The sequence below is a fragment of the Aulostomus chinensis genome, chromosome 21 (assembly GCF_037954235.1).
Source record: "Aulostomus chinensis isolate RoL2024-O1b breed Wild chromosome 21, RoL_Achi_v1.0, whole genome shotgun sequence".
Classification (NCBI taxonomy): Eukaryota; Metazoa; Chordata; class Actinopteri; order Syngnathiformes; family Aulostomidae; genus Aulostomus; species Aulostomus chinensis.
In genome coordinates, this window is record NC_141340.1 from 2,274,757 (window position 1) to 2,290,625 (window position 15,869).

General features: G+C 46.9%; 1 long non-coding RNA gene across 1 annotated transcript; it reads left to right on the top strand.

Moving 5' to 3' along the window:
• Positions 1-1,165: 1,165 nt before the first annotated feature.
• LOC147241348 (uncharacterized) lies at positions 1,166-13,990 on the top strand. The gene is made up of 3 exons (XR_015110935.1): positions 1,166-1,303; positions 12,827-12,877; positions 13,062-13,990. It is a non-coding gene; the product is annotated as an uncharacterized LOC147241348 (long non-coding RNA).
• Positions 13,991-15,869: the final 1,879 nt, after the last annotated feature.

Sequence of the window (15,869 nt, forward strand, 5' to 3'; positions counted from 1 at the left end):
TTCAATGATTTCCTTCTGAATGAGACTGAATTCATAGGAGGCGGTGTTATTGGTACCTACATGCTGGGATCGTCTCATCGCCAGCCCTCTGCTGGCTCTCTAATTAGCTCAGTAAAGTTAGCGTTTGTTTCATTAGACATGCAGATAAAACGCTCGTCCTCACCTTAACCGTGTTAGAGGCTCTCACCGCAGCTCTGACAGAAGTTGTTTTATAATTACAGGAAAACGGAGATGGATTCTGTGCCTCGTAGTTGCAGAGATTAGTGGCACTGAGGATATGGCGGTGTAACAGTGATGAGGGTAACTAGAGCCTCATGTTGCATGTGATAATTCTGTCTTGTAAGTGGGTGCGAGAAGAGAATCAGTCTGGCTTATCAGACGCTCTAGAGAGTCATCCGTGGGCTGCGTGACCTCACACTGCAGTTTAATAGTGGTTGATGCTAACACTCGCCGCCTCTGCTTGTGCGTTCACAGACAGATCTACTCTAAAGTCTGACACTGAAAATGATGAAGCGACAGAAACACCGTGTGCTTTAGTTCAGGTTCTAGCCTTTCATCCAATGATCTCAGTTCTGCGAGTTTGTAAACCAAGATTTGGGCCAGCTTTGTTGTTAGCTGTCAGTTGCTAGTAGCATCAAGCTAGGATATGCAGCTGGCTCTTTCTGCATCCTGGAGTCATGACGGTAAACAACACAACTGTGGTCAAAAACGCCTTTTTGACAGTGTTTGAAATATACTTCTGTGCAGAGGTGTCAAGTGACAAAGTATTTTTACTTTCGTTACATAACGAAGTATTTTTTAACGTACTTTGTACTTTCCTGAGTATATTTTGGCAAAGTACTTTTTACTTTTATCAGCTACATATTTACACAAGTATCTGTACTTTTTACTCACTACTTTTTCAAACAGGCTCGTTACTTTAGTTTCAATGATTGACAACGATCCAAATAATGTAATATAATGACAATAATAATAATGATAGTCCAACGGGGAAAAAAGCCGCGGTGGCTCGTTCCTGCGCCAATCACAGGAAGCATTACTCATGGTCTCTCCTACAGTCCGGCCTGTGATTGGCTCTCGGTCAACATTGTGCGATTTCATTGGCTATAAACCCGGAAAAACAATACTAGGCACCGAACACGTGTAAGCAAAGCAGCAAGCTGCAGACGAGAGGCATTTTTCCATGACAGCGTCATGAGCAACACAGAGGAGAGTGATAACAACCACGCGGTGGTCAGCGACGTAAACTCGCCACAGACGGACGAGCCAGATGAAGCCGATATTCCAGGTCCAGCTCTGTCCGGTAATAATACTTTTTACTTTTACTCATAAAGTAAGTTTTAGAGCCTGTACTTTTTACTTTTACTTGAGTACTTATTTGAATGACTACTTCTTCTTTTACCAAAGTCGTTTTTTTTTTGCACAAGTAACTTACTTTTACTCGAGTACAGCAAGTCAGTACTTGTGACACCCCTGCTTCTGTGGCTGAAGTATTGCTCTAAACCTGCATTCATTGTGATGGCCACCAGGGGGAGCTTCCCTGGATTTCAAAAATACTTGATTTACTACTTTCCTCATTAGCTAAATTACTAGTTTCAAGTTGTCCTCAATCTCGCATGATGTTCAAGTCAGGTTAGGCAAGTTGTTATAGAACGTGGCCTGGCGCTAAGTCAGGATTGTGACGACCAAATGCTGAGTCTTCCAACTGTGAGTCCACTTATTTCATTCAGTCTGTGACCAAGATTCTCAGTGTGGGAAGTCAATTACTTTCTTTAACAAAGAGAGAGGGAAAGCTTATTAAAGTTCAATATGACAGAGAGCGATAACTGGCGAGAATAAATTGAAGGACTACAACATAAAACCAAACAATATCCTGTCTTTTTTTTCCTCAAAAGGACAGTTTGAGGTGCCCAACTTATACTTTGAATAACTCCTCCTTAAGATTGCACGTAGCTGAAGAATGATATGGGTTTGACACCCCCCCAACCCGCCTCCAAGGTAAGAGTTTGAAGCTCCTGCAACCACATCACGATGCAGAGAGAGGCTCGGTCTCGCCAGCGGTTTCAGGCCAGCAGGCAGGAGCGGCGCCATGGAGTTCTCCTGCACACAGAAATAACAGGTTATCAGCCGGGTGCAGTTGCATTATCATGCAGCAGCACCCGGCCTTGGCCAAATAGATACTCAGTCCCATTTGGAATGCGCTGTAGCGTAGCAGCAAGATCATCCTGAAATATGCTGAACAAAATGAGAGGAATTAAAGTTGAAAGGGAAACTTTCCAAAGGAAGGGAAGCTGTGAACGGAACCTTTGTTCCTGACAGGAGAGGACCTCCTGTGTTATAGGAGGTACGGATACTAGGAGAGAGGACCTCCTGTGTTATAGGAGGTACGGATACTAGGAGAGAGGACCTCCTGTGTTATAGGAGGTACGGATACTAGGAGAGAGGACCTCCTGTGTTATAGGAGGTACGGATACTAGGAGAGAGGACCTCCTGTGTTATAGGAGGTACGGATACTAGGAGAGAGGACCTCCTGTGTTATAGGAGGTACGGATACTAGGAGAGAGGACCTCCTGTGTTATAGGAGGTACGGGTACTAGGAGAGAGGACCTCCTGTGTTATAGGAGGTACGGATACCAGGAGAGAGGACCTCCTGTGTTATAGGAGGTACGGATACTAGGAGAGAGGACCTCCTGGGTTATAGGAGGTACGGATACTAGGAGAGAGGACCTCCTGTGTTATAGGAGGTACGGATACCAGGAGAGAGGACCTCCTGTGTTATAGGAGGTACGGATACTAGGAGAGAGGACCTCCTGTGTTATAGGAGGTACGGATACTAGGAGAGAGGACCTCCTGTGTTATAGGAAGTACGGGTACTAGGAGAGAGGACCTGCTGGGTTATAGGAGGTACGGATACTAGGAGAGAGGACCTCCTGTGTTATAGGCAGTACGGGTAATAGGAGAGAGGACCTCCTGTGTTATAGGAGGTACGGATACTAGGAGAGAGGACCTCCTGGGTTATAGGAGGTACGGATACTAGGAGAGAGGACCTCCTGGGTTATAGGAGGTACGGATACTAGGAGAGAGGACCTCCTGTGTTATAGGAAGTACGGGTACTAGGAGAGAGGACCTCCTGTGTTATAGGAGGTACGGATACTAGGAGAGAGGACCTGCTGTGTTATAGGAGGTACGGATACTAGGAGAGAGGACCTCCTGTGTTATAGGAGGTACGGGCACTAGGAGAGAGGACCTCCTGTGTTATAGGAGGTACGGATACTAGGAGAGAGGACCTCCTGTGTTATAGGAAGTACGGGTACTAGGAGAGAGGACCTCCTGTGTTATAGGAAGTACGGGTACTAGGAGAGAGGACCTCCTGGGTTATAGGAAGTACGGGTACTAGGAGAGAGGACCTCCTGTGTTATAGGAGGTACGGATACTAGGAGAGAGGACCTCCTGGGTTATAGGAAGTACGGGTACCAGGAGAGAGGACCTCCTGTGTTATAGGAGGTACGGGTACTAGGAGAGAGGACCTGCTGGGTTACAGGAGGTATGGGTACCAGGAGAGAGGACCTGCTGGGTTACAGGAGGTACGGGTACTAGGAGAGAGGACCTGCTGGGTTACAGGAGGTACGGGTACCAGGAGAGAGGACCTCCTGGGTTACAGGAGGTACGGGTACCAGGAGAGAGGACCTCCTGGGTTACAGGAGGTACGGGTACCAGGAGAGAGGACCTGCTGGGTTATAGGAGGTACGGGTACCAGGAGAGAGGACCTCCTGGGTTACAGGAGGTACGGGTACCAGGAGAGAGGACCTGCTGGGTTATAGGCGGTAGGGATGTGAGGATGGATTCAACACCCAGGATAAACTGATCATCATGTCAGAGCTGATGAAGATGGAGAGACAGAAGAGGTGTTAACGCGTTTAAATGAGGTTTCATTTCAACATGTTGGTGTGTGTGTGTGTGTGTGTGTGTGTGTGTGTGTGTGTGTGTGTGTGTGTAAGCAAACCTCCATCAAAGGTAATCAAACGGATGAGGGTGGTGGAGGTGATCCTCCTCATCCTAGGTGGAACCCACTGCTGTATCAATGCTAGGCTCTCACAGTTATCACTCCTCACAATAAAAAGAGTTCCATTGGTTTTTTTTTTCTGTTTATCCTCCAAGGAAGACATGTTATTTTACTGTGTAGTACTGAAGTACTACTTCAACCAAACAGCCTTTCAACTACTCACAAAGAAGTGAACTTTGTGACTCCCATCGTCTTCAAACTACCCATGATTGTCTGTGTATAGACTCAAGCGCGTCATCTGGTACATCGAGTTTACAGAGGCAGTAGAGGAAGGGAACCTCCCCCCATTGGCCATCAGAAAGAAAGCAGGTTCAAAATCCTCTCAAACATTTTTCATTGGCTCACTAAGACCTTTTTTTGTTTTTTTAACTTCTCTGTGACTCTAGAATGCAGAAGGAGCCGGTCTTGTATATTTAGTTTGAAGCTAACTGACACTGCGTCTGGTAGAATCCATGTCTTCTTCACGTGATGTCTTGAGGATGTAAACCTTTTGTATTCACTCTGTCTGCTTGTACTGCCTGCAAGTTTTATTCAGCATTTACCCGCATGAATCAAGTACGTGCAGTATTTCTGGACTCCAAACCCGCCTGTCTAAAAAGTAAACAGTGGTTCCACCTTCAGCGGTGTGCCTTACTCTGCGTCGCTGCTCAGAACGTGTACAGTCGTGTCCCTGAGGTTATTAAACCCCTGAACTCTTCTCCCCCGTCTGACAGGAGGGGATGTGGTCTGCCATGCCCACCTCTGGCCCGGAGCTTGTTCCCTGCATACTGATCATGAGCGCCGTCTTTGTCTGTCTGTTGGTGTTAAACCTTTAATAACCTCAAGGGTATAAAACCAACCTTTGTATCACTGCACATCTCATTGGAAGGGCCTGTAAAAGTGTGTCATGAATTAGCAAAATGGTAAAAGCTCTGCAACGAGCAAAACAAGTCACTCCGCTGGAGAATAAAATATATTTTTTTGTATTTTTGTAATGGAAAACACCACGCAGCAGCAATTGATTACATCTCTACGCAAGACACGACCTGCTGGGACGTTTACGGTACAAAAATGAACCACGCTGGCAAAACTGAGCCGATAAACTCAGCCACAGGCTGACCGACCGCAGAGCTGACAAGACAGTCACACAAACACAGGAAGTGACCTCACTGACGGGACTTCCTGTGTGAGGAAACAAGAGCAGTGCAACTCAACTACGATCCTAGTAGGTGAACTCCGCGGTTCAACTAGGACTCAAGAACTTAACTCCAGGATTATTTGTTCTATGCTATTTCTAAGCGGGTTGCCATGGCGACGATGGAGGCAAACAGCAGCAGCTCAGCATTGAGCTCATCAAACAAGCTTGTGCTTGGTGAATTCATCTCCTGCAAACTTGAGAAGGAAAAACTGCAGTTTTCAACAACAGACCAGATTAAAAAAAAAAAAAAAGAAGGCACTTCCTGGACTGGAATTTGGTTGTTTGTGTGATGTTGCACCTCAGCAGGGAGGGCAGCACAGTGGAGCAGTGGTCATCGCTGTGGCCCCCCAGCTAGAAGGTTGTGGGTGGAGCCCCGGCTGGAGCACACAGCATCCACTCCTACCTCCATAAACTGTGTCTGCAAATCACTTCTGTGTTTCTAGTTTTTAAAATGCTGTTGAACAGACGAGAGCAGCTTGGCTTGACTGTGGAAACTGGTGGCTTAAACAAGCTAACGGGCTACTAGTGAGCTATACGGCCCTTGGAGCAGGACATTCTTCATGTCGAGGTGTTGGGGAAAAAAATGACGAATTAGCTTCCCAGTCGAGTCCCAACTGTGTCAGTGGCTAGGAATGACATGGAAGCAGTTTCATGATTAAAAAAATTCCAAATGCCAGATAGGAAGAGTGGCCCGGTGGAGCAGTGGTCCTCACTGTGGCCCCCAGCAAGAAGGTTGTGGGTGGAGCCCCGGCTGCAGCACAGGATCTTTCTTGGTGAGTCTCCCATGTTCTCCCTGTTCCTGCTGGGTTCTCTCTGGTACTCCAGCTTCCTCCACAGTCCAAAGACATCAAGAGGGACCAGGTTAATCCAGACTCTAAATTGACCGTAGGCGTGGCTGGGAGAGCCAATGGTTGTCTGTCTCTATGTGTTGGCCCTGCCATGGACTGGTGACCTGTCCAGGGGGAAGGCTGCTGGGATAGGCTCCACCCCCACCACCCTGAACAGGAGGAGAGGGAGAAGATGGAGGGAACTCAGTAGGCTGTTGTAACCAGCAAGCAAAATTTGTTCAATTTCAAAGATGTCAGAAATTTGTGGTCAGCCGTTATCATGGCAGCAAAGCCACAAATCATTTCCCCCAACTTGGGGAAGGTATTTTTGTCATGTCAATGACATTTGAAGTCTGATACATCAGAAGCAGGATTCACGCCAGTGTGGGAGGGAATCACGCTACATTTCTACAAACATGTACAGTGTATGTCCATGTGAGCCGTGAGTAACTGAGGCACACGTGACGATGTTTGGGTGAAGCGCCACATTAAGGCTGCCTTCACCTCTCAGACCCCTACGGTCCTCACTTGCACCACCTCGTGAGTCGGCCCCGAGAGTACATGTTTTATATATTAGCAGAAATACATGTAATAAGAAACTTTAATCCCAGTACCTGTCAATCATTCATGTTTTTCTTGAAACTATTTTTAGCTTTTGGCGAGGACGGGCAATAAAAACCAAACAGGTTGCAGGATCCTTTCAAACAAAGAGGTTTTTTTTATTATGCAGCACCGCAACATGGTGAGGATGAAGTCGCTCACACCTGCACACGGCTGAGCTGGGCTAGGGGACTGACCGTCCAGCAGACATTTGTTCCTCCTGCATCTTGTTATTATTTTATGATTTAATTAGAACAAATGCAGGCATTTGTGGGTCCGGGGGTGGCAGGAATGAGCAGTTATTAAGATCGAACGTGTTATGAGCGCCGATGTTACCGAAACATCTGCTCATCTAACGTAAGGAGGAGAATGAAATACAGAATATCACCTTTGCATGCACGCTTCCTCTCCTCCTTACTATCAGATGGGAGATGGACTTAAACACCTTCTTCCCCGAGGAGAAGTCATGCAGCGTTCTGTTGTCCCAGCTCAGCGGCCGCCGGTCCAGAATGCCCGTGTTTGCTGGTGGGAAGCTGGATGAGGCTTTGTTTCATGGTTGCTGCACTGGTGCTTCCTCTGGTCAGTCAAGGAACTGGGGGAAACAGCTGATCCTTCCACATCCTGCGGCTGAAACTCCTCGCCGTCAGGTGAAGGTAACAGTTGCCCTGTGTGCGGAGGGGGCGGAGCTAAGACCAGGACCGTTGGTGTGAACTAGCGATGTAAAACAAGGGAAGAAGACAACTGACGGATTAAAAAGAAGAGAAATGGGGCTGGCACTGTAGAAGAGAACTGAGCCGGATTCAGGCAGGAAAATGCAGGCCTTTGATCGATTGTCTCAATTGCTTTTGCACCGATGACGACATTTAAACACATAAACTAATCAGCATGCAGACAAACAGCAGGAGGACTTTGTGTAAGTCCAGTCTGAGACACGCCGGGAAAAATAAAACTGCACTAAACATCTTATGATTTTCCTCACAGTTTGATGTGATTTTGTGTGTGTATGTGTGTGTGTGTGTGTGTGTGTGTGTGTGTGTGTGTGCCTCATGGACTTGACTGTGTTGCTCCTAGCAACAGATAAGACAAAGGTAAGATTCAGTAACGGACCTCAGGATCTCTCAAAGGTGTTTCATTTGTCTTTGTCCCCTAAAGTGACGCGTCCGTCATCGAACGTCAAGCTCTTTATTGCCCCCCACTGAAACATCTCCGACTCGGCCGCCGTTATTGATTCTGACACTCCCACTGACTGAGTTCATCTCTATTCAATCAGTTATTTCCCTTGAACAGGCGTCTGTGCTCAGTGCTTTTATCAATCAACAATAAATCCAACAGTGGCGCTTCAGCAGCCGCCAGAAACAGAGGGACACGATGTCCAGGCAGGAGCCGTCTTGGAAAAAAAAAATCAGTAAATCCAGAAGAGAATAAACTCCTAGAAGACGTACAATCGCTCCTGATTGACTGACAAATGATCTTTTCTGTATCGAACCCCACAGCCTCATTCATTACGAGCTCAAGTTTGGCTTTTGTTTGTTTCAGAGGATGCGTGGTTGTGAAATATTCTCTCCAAAAAAAACCAAAAAAACCTGAAAAAGCAGGTAAACTGATCGATAAAACTGTGTTCAAAACAATTTGGTGAGGTCAAAATGTTAATGAAGTGGACGAGGATTTTAACAGCACTTCCAGCGGTTTAATGGGTGCACACTTTTTTTTTTTTTTTAAACCGCTGCATTTAGAGACCTTTAATTAATAATACGGCAGCAGTAGTGGCGTTCAGGTGGACCGTCAGCAAACACTGTAATCACCGCGCTCTTATGTAATCCATAACAGCGGCACAAACAGACGGAGTTGGCGTGTAGGCCTGGCTGCTATTCACTTTTACCTAACTGACATTTCGCTAATGGAGCTACAGCAGCAAGAGGTCATCAGCCTCCGTAGAACAATTCAGGGAAAACTAAAAGAAAGAAAGTCTTTGATCTGGCTTTGATCTTTTTGGGGACCAGTTTACTCCAGTGAAGCCTTCATCTCTGCTGCTCCACCTCTGAGCGGTTCCTCCTGAGGCTGACTGAGTGATGAAGTCGTTCGTTTCCTGGTTTTCACTGACGGTGATTCGACATCTAGCTGATGGTGATCATATGGCTTTGATGCAGGTTTCATCGTCGTGTTTGGACATATTTACCTCCCTCTCCCTGTATTTATTTCTCACTATACTGCATGGTTGCAGTGGCTTCTTAAATGGTAAAATCACTGAGGTTTTTTTTTTTTTTGGGTGTTATTGTACTCAATCGCTCTTGGACTGGTGCTGGCCTGGATGTTACTGTACTCAACCACTCTTGGACTGGTGCTGGCCTGGATGTTACTGTACTCAACCACTCTTGGACTGGTGCTGGCCTGGATGTTATTGTACTCAACCGCTCTTGGACTGGTGCTGGCCTGGATGTTACTGTACTCAACCACTCTTGGACTGGTGCTGGTCTCCAGGCTTTTTTAAAGGTCTCCAAATTTTCTTGTCGCGGCTGTGGACCTCGTGGACTTGAGACTCTCCGTCAGGACCACAGCCGTTTCTTCATTCTTCGCTCAGCTGGGAGGGAGGTGTTAGCGACTTGGTGTGTTATTAAATCTGACACTCCACAGTCTGCAAGTACCGCACCCTGACCAAGACCATGACTCCATCTCTCCAAGTCTCCGTCATGACTTGGTCTTGGCTCAGGGGGTCTCTAGATTGTATCCTGAACCCCCACCCCCGGACAACGTTCTCACCATGTTCCTCCATCATCTCTTGTTACACTGTATTTTGATTTTTGGCGAGCAGTGATTTGATTCTTAGCTCCACGTCCATTCCCCAAGCCGTTTTCTCTCCCGGGTTTTATTTGTGTTGCTTTAAAGAATTCTTGCCTGCTTCTGCTCGATGGTTTGTCAGGACTGACGAAAAGCATGCGGCCACTGGATCCACCTCTGGGGGTGACGGGGTCAGACCTCTCCTGGAGTTGGAAACTTTGATGCAGAAGGTGTTGCGGTCTCTGCTGGATGTCCTGCTCCAAGACTAGATGAGTTTCTGTCTCTCAGCAGGACACCAGTGTGCCTCTACTCACACCTCTTATCTGCTGTTGCTGCTTAAACCAAGGACCGGAGGAATAATAGAGCTGTCGCTGACGATCGAACCCAACATCGTCTCCATCGCTGAGGGGAAGTCGATGATAGGGCCTTGCTTTACGTTCGGATCTCGCTGTTGAGCTTGGCCGTATCGATTAAATTAAAACAAGCAACATTGGTCGCCACGCTCGTCTGGAGCCAACCTGGGTAAATCAAAGCTGGAAAACGTAACAACAAGGAAGTTGCTGCATTGTGGTGATGTCCAGCTGCCACCCGTAGCTCCACCTGCTCACGTCCCCGTCTGTCCATCAGTCTCTCCTCCTTTCTCTCCCTCTTTATCTCTGTCCTTCTGTCTCTCTGTCTTCCTCCATTCTCTGCCTTTGTCTCTGTCCATCAGTCTCTCCTCCTTTCTCTCCCTCTTTATCTCTGTCCCTCTCTTTCCTTCTGTCTCTCTGTCTTCCTCCATTCTCTGTCTTTGTCTCTGTCCTGCTCTCCTGTTCTCTCTCGGTCCCCACTGATCCTGGATCTGCTCCACCTTCCTGCTGGTAAAGGAAGGTTCTGGTGGCTGCTGTTGCAGGATGTGCTGCTGATGGAGAATTGTTGGGTGGAGGTTCATTGAAGGAGAGAGGTGCTGGACCTGCTCTACTTGGACAGAGTCAGGACAGAACTTTGGTTGGGGTTTGGTGCTTGACTCGACTTGCTGAGCTCACAGGAACACTTTCTGTTTCAACCTGGAACAGATTGTCCTCACTTTTTTAGCCATAAGGGAGTGATGGAGCCGCCCAGTTACACCCACTAAAAGTTCCTTTTTGTAAACAGACAGGCTCAGATTATTATTGTAATTGTTAGCATCCATGTGTAACACAAATGTTACATGTAGCCACAAATTCAGCATGTCAAAATAAGGCATTCTCTGAACGCTGCTCGCGCTTGTGTGTGACATTTGTCTGCTATTCTATTTTATGCTATCTCTGCATGCTAAACTCTGTGTGTGTGTGTGTGTGTGTGTGTGTGTGTGTGTGTGTGTGTGTGTGTGTCTGCTTTTGACTCAATAAAGTTAACAACAGTTGATCCAGTGCATGACAAACACGGCGTGTGTGTTGCTGGTGCTTTAGGAAGTGCAGTGCTGGGAAGTCTGGGCTCTGAAGTCTCTGACTGAGATGAAAGATCTTGGATAGCTTTGATGTTTCCTGTACGTGGTCAACCAATTGCCACAGGGGCTTTATGATGTCACTCAACCTGTGGCTCCGCCCCTCATAACTCTGTTCGCAACACTAATTAAAGGGGCAGGGCATGTAACAACAAAATATCATGACTGGTTGGCTTTGATGTTTTGTGACATCAGCTGATACAATTTTTTTTGCAGAATCTGACAGCCCGTACACCCTAAACTCATAATAAAAGGCTTTTAATTTGACTTGAATGAAGTCTGACACTATTTATAACAGAAATATTGAGGTGGCTTAATGGTTGAGGCTTTCTGGCATCAATGAAAATGATAACGATCCCACAAGTGTCCGAGACCTCGATGCAGGAGGGGGCTCATTCCACGCTCGGCCTGAGGGGAGGCCACGCCCACAAGGGTCAATAACTGCCTCATGATGCTTCAGTCGGGCTTCTCCCCCTCCCTCAAATGAAGCTCGTCTCTGTTTCATCTCAATCCTCCTCATTTTTCAAATGTCAACAAAAATGAATAAATAAACCCCTGTGAAAAGAGCGTAATGGCGAACGTACTCATCCTCTTAGTAGCACTAATGAGGCTTTTTGCACTTGTCACTCTTTTAATAAACAACCTTACTTATTTAAAAGTGCCGAATATTTTTGCGGAGCGGGGGCGGCGGGGCTGCTACCCAGGCCACTTGCAGCTCTTCTGTTCCATCATCTGGAGATGCTGTCACTCATTATTGTAATTTCATAGAGTGCTTTGGTGTTTTGCCAAATTGAGGCCGCGCTGACTGAGGTCAGGCAGGTAGTGCTGGGCGTTGAGGATCGCTCAGGAAACGGTGGGGTTTAAACAAACGCCTGCTGTGGCTGCAGCTGAGCTCTCCACTGCTGGCAAAAGCTTTTTACGCCTTTCAAGTGCTGAACCTCGAGGCTTTGGAGGGATAAGAAGAAAATATAGTTACATACTTTACATACTGGCACAATAAACAGGCTGGTAAAGGGAGGGCAGAAATGTAGTCCCCGTCCTCACCAGCTCCTCATCCGCAGGGGGCGGAGGATTCTTGAGGTTAGTATCTAAACATGCTGATGTCACCGCGTTGTCAGGACCGTCGGAGCAGATTCAGGCTTTTTAAACCCATTAAACCTCTTTGCATAATTTTCCAGGTGTGTGTTTAATTCCCTCTTTGTGTCTGTGATATTTACAAGAGTCTAATGTGGGCCAGTTAAGCTGCTGCCATTAACTTTTCTGACCCGTAACCCACTGAGGAGTTAGAAAGAGACGGGGAATACAAATGAAACAGGTGCTGCATAAGTGCGGCGGTCAAAGCCTGTCACATGTTGCATCCTCCAAATGTTCCAGGATTTACAGAGCCGGCAGCCGTTCCTCTTGCCTGGTTCCAGCCCCTCAATCCCAATCTTCTCCAAGTGTTTCTGGGCGGAGGAAGTCTCTCATCCAGAACCTTTCCCCCTCCAGAGATTCGTATTCCGTTACGAAGAACGTTAAACACAAACCGTGTGGCTGTTCTCCACTTTGGTACTGCAGTTTTTAATGAAATGGAAGGAAACAATTCACAGCAAAATCAGAATTAAAAATAAAACCAGCTGGCTAACAGGGAGGCGTGCTAATAAAGGAGAATGTTTGACGAATAACTGAGCTTCTGGTCTCTCCCAGGATGAAGTGCAGCGTCTCTCAGGTGTGATACGTCTGAGCTGCTGGTGAATGTCAGCAGGAGATTCTGTGGGGCCGTTTTTGATAACAGCGCTGAGCGCAGCTGTTGGTGGTCGGTAGCCGAGTCGCCCGAGGGGGCTGAATCAGAAGTGGTTCAACATGGAGTGAGAGGTCCTGCAAGTGGGATGTGGCTCATTTATTTTCTACATCAGTCATTTCTGCTTTCTCCCCCCTAGGTTCTTGCTAGCTGAGCAGTGTCACTCAGCAGGGACGTGGAATGTTGCGATGTGAGGACACGTTCTTCTAATTAGCACATTTGGTGGATAGATGATGAATCCTGATGAACACCCATAAAGGGAAATTCATTTTTTTTTGTTAATTATATTTTTTGTGCAGACATTCATGGTTCTGTTGCAATATTATATTCCATCACCATGAGCTGCTTCTAGAATATTCCATCTGTGTCCTCAGCTGCATGTCCCCCGGGAGTGTCGGCTCTGAGGGAGAGTTGCCTCGTCGCCTTGGGAAGACTCGAGTTGGAGTACAGAGACTTACAACTTCATGGTCTGAACCCTCCAAACCTGGATTGACAAGACCCTCATGCGCCACCTTTGGGGGACACACCCAGTACAAAAACACCCCTCTGCATACGACTGTGCCTGGCAAACCATCGTTGAGCACGTAAAGAAAAATACTGTTTGGAAACTGGAGAGAGCTGCTGTTGTTTACTGAGGTGACTGTACCAACCGAACATCGGTACACGTGAGAACACGGCTGGGGAACGGCAACAACAAGAACTCAATAAGTCAGCAGCATCCGCGGCTGTGGACGACCGCCGTCCCCCGCGGCAGGCTCAAACCTTAAGGCGTCAGGGAACGCTGTTCCACAGAACATGAGAGCTGCACCTCCTGCGGACATTTTCAAGAAGGAGCTAAAAACGTTTCTAGGTAGGCGGCGTTTAATTGAACCCATGTGAGTTAATGGAGCTGCTGAGATCAGACCTGTTCCTCTGAGTTCAATTATTGCTACTGACTCAATTCTTACTTCCTGCGCTCTGTATTTGTAATGTTCTTTACCCTGTGTCGAGCACTGTGAGTCCTCTCTTTGAGAAGTCTCTATGAGAAGTCGAAAATAAACACCTGTTCTTACTAGAACCCACTCACTGGGCGGTGGGTGAAAGCTGCCAGAACCGTTGAATAAGGGCGATCTAGAACGAACGAACAAAACAAACAAAATACCAGAAAGGACCTCAGTGGGGATGGAAGAGTGACATCATTGTCCATTAACGGTGGTGGACACCGTAAATGGACAATGATGTCATTTCACAATCCACACATACGTTTCTTGTGCTCTGGTTTTTGTACTCGGGGTTTTACATCTGTAATCATTCGACCTCAAGCACAAGGTCGTTCTGCTCCCCTCGAGCTCATTTCAAATCTCTGGTTTAATACTTTAGTGCGCTCTCTTTGGTACGGATGAATAGAAATTCAGAAATTCTATTAGCTACTGAAAAGCCAGGAAAATGAGAGATAAATTTAGTGTAAATTGGATTCTCTAATGACGCACAAAAGATGGAAGAAGCAAAGTAAAAGTACTTGGTTACGGCACTCAAGGAATAACGCCCCAAAAACTGTTTTGTTGCCTTCCAAGTACTAGCAAGTACTGTTGGTTTCTGGAGATCCCAATTTGCCCCTCCTGCATTACTTCCATGTAGCTTGAGAATGCAGGAGGCGCCAGCCATGTACACCTAGCTTGACGCTAATGAAGACTGGCAGCTACAGATTACAGCAGATTACACACTGCTGGAGAAAGAAGATGATGAAACAAGATGAAAGATGACCTTGAGAATTGTCCGCCATCAGTCTCCATCAACTTCCAGTTAAATAAACGTGGCTGGCTCTTTCTGCCTCGTGCAATGACAGTGAGGTAAAATGGAGACAAATGTGCTACACGAGTTGCGTCTTTTGAGTCGAAGGTACCTGAATATTTTTTCATTCAAGAGTTTCCTCCTTCATAGCAGCTTTGTCAACGTGTCCTTCAGCAGAGTTTCGTTCCGGCGTGGGAGCAGTAAACACGCCGGCGGATTAAAGGGCAGATTAAACGCCTTGATAATTCCAGAGAAATAAGCACAGATTTGTTATTTACAGACGTTTCTAACACAGTGAACCTGACCTGCAGATGAGTGGACAGCTGGACCCAGTCCTTCAACACACAACCAGCAGGACCCCACAGACCCACATGCGGTGCATCCACTCTGCTCACCGCGTCTCTGCGTTTGGCTGTAATTCGCTGGGGACTTTTATTTCTAAGAAGTTGATTTTTCTTCTCCTGGATGTGCAAATCTGAGTCCCTGATCCGAAGCAGGCATTTTGTGATTTGTAGACACGGGTCACCATTCCCTTCGCTTGCTCAGTTCAAATGATTCCAGCTCCTTCTCCTGTAAAACTCCAGCAGTGTTGAAGCTTCCATCAGCACGAGGGCGGGTGGATCGGGACTCCATCTACTGTTTCGGGTGAACTTGCTCTTCGGTCTTCGTTGTACCGGGAATTCTCTTGAAATGGCAGCATTTTCCCCAGCAGCTGTCCTTTCATGATGAACAGTTTCGTATCAGCACACAGAAGCCTCCACACCTTCTCATGACAGATCAGAATTTCATGTTCTTTTAGCTAAAACTGAAAATGTTTGAGCGCCTCTGCGTAAGAATTTGTGAAAACCATTGGGACAATTACCCAGTGCATCGCAAGACACTGGGAAAACATCCAGATGCATCTTATGTCCTGTGTTACTCGTGTGTGTGTGTGTGTGTGTTGAACTTATCTGTGCTTGTCTTGCTTTGCTGGTGCTCCAGTGAGACTCAGACCAACTTTGTAGACCAGAGACACGTCGGTGGGTTCTTTGTTTTTTTTTTGTTTGTGGTTTTTTTTGTCATAAAAGGTGCAAAGACAACAAAACGTTTCTGATGAAGGAGGTCAACCTGATAGAACTCAAGTGGCGCAAGAACAGAGGGGAGCCAAACGGCACAAAGTGAACTATCAAGCTGCGGCATGGCCTGTCACTTGCCAATTCATCAGCTCCACCTAAACGTGATTTATTTCAGAGCAGAACTTCTCTGTTGACCCCACTCGGGTCTACACGTGGCTCAGCCTCATGCTGCTTTGGCATCTCCGGTAATTACACATAACCACAGCAGCATTAAGGGCTCAAGCTCCTGTCCTGGGTACATCAAGGTGAACTCCCTTACCCTTATTTTTCTATGAAATCCATTTCCTCTTCGCATCT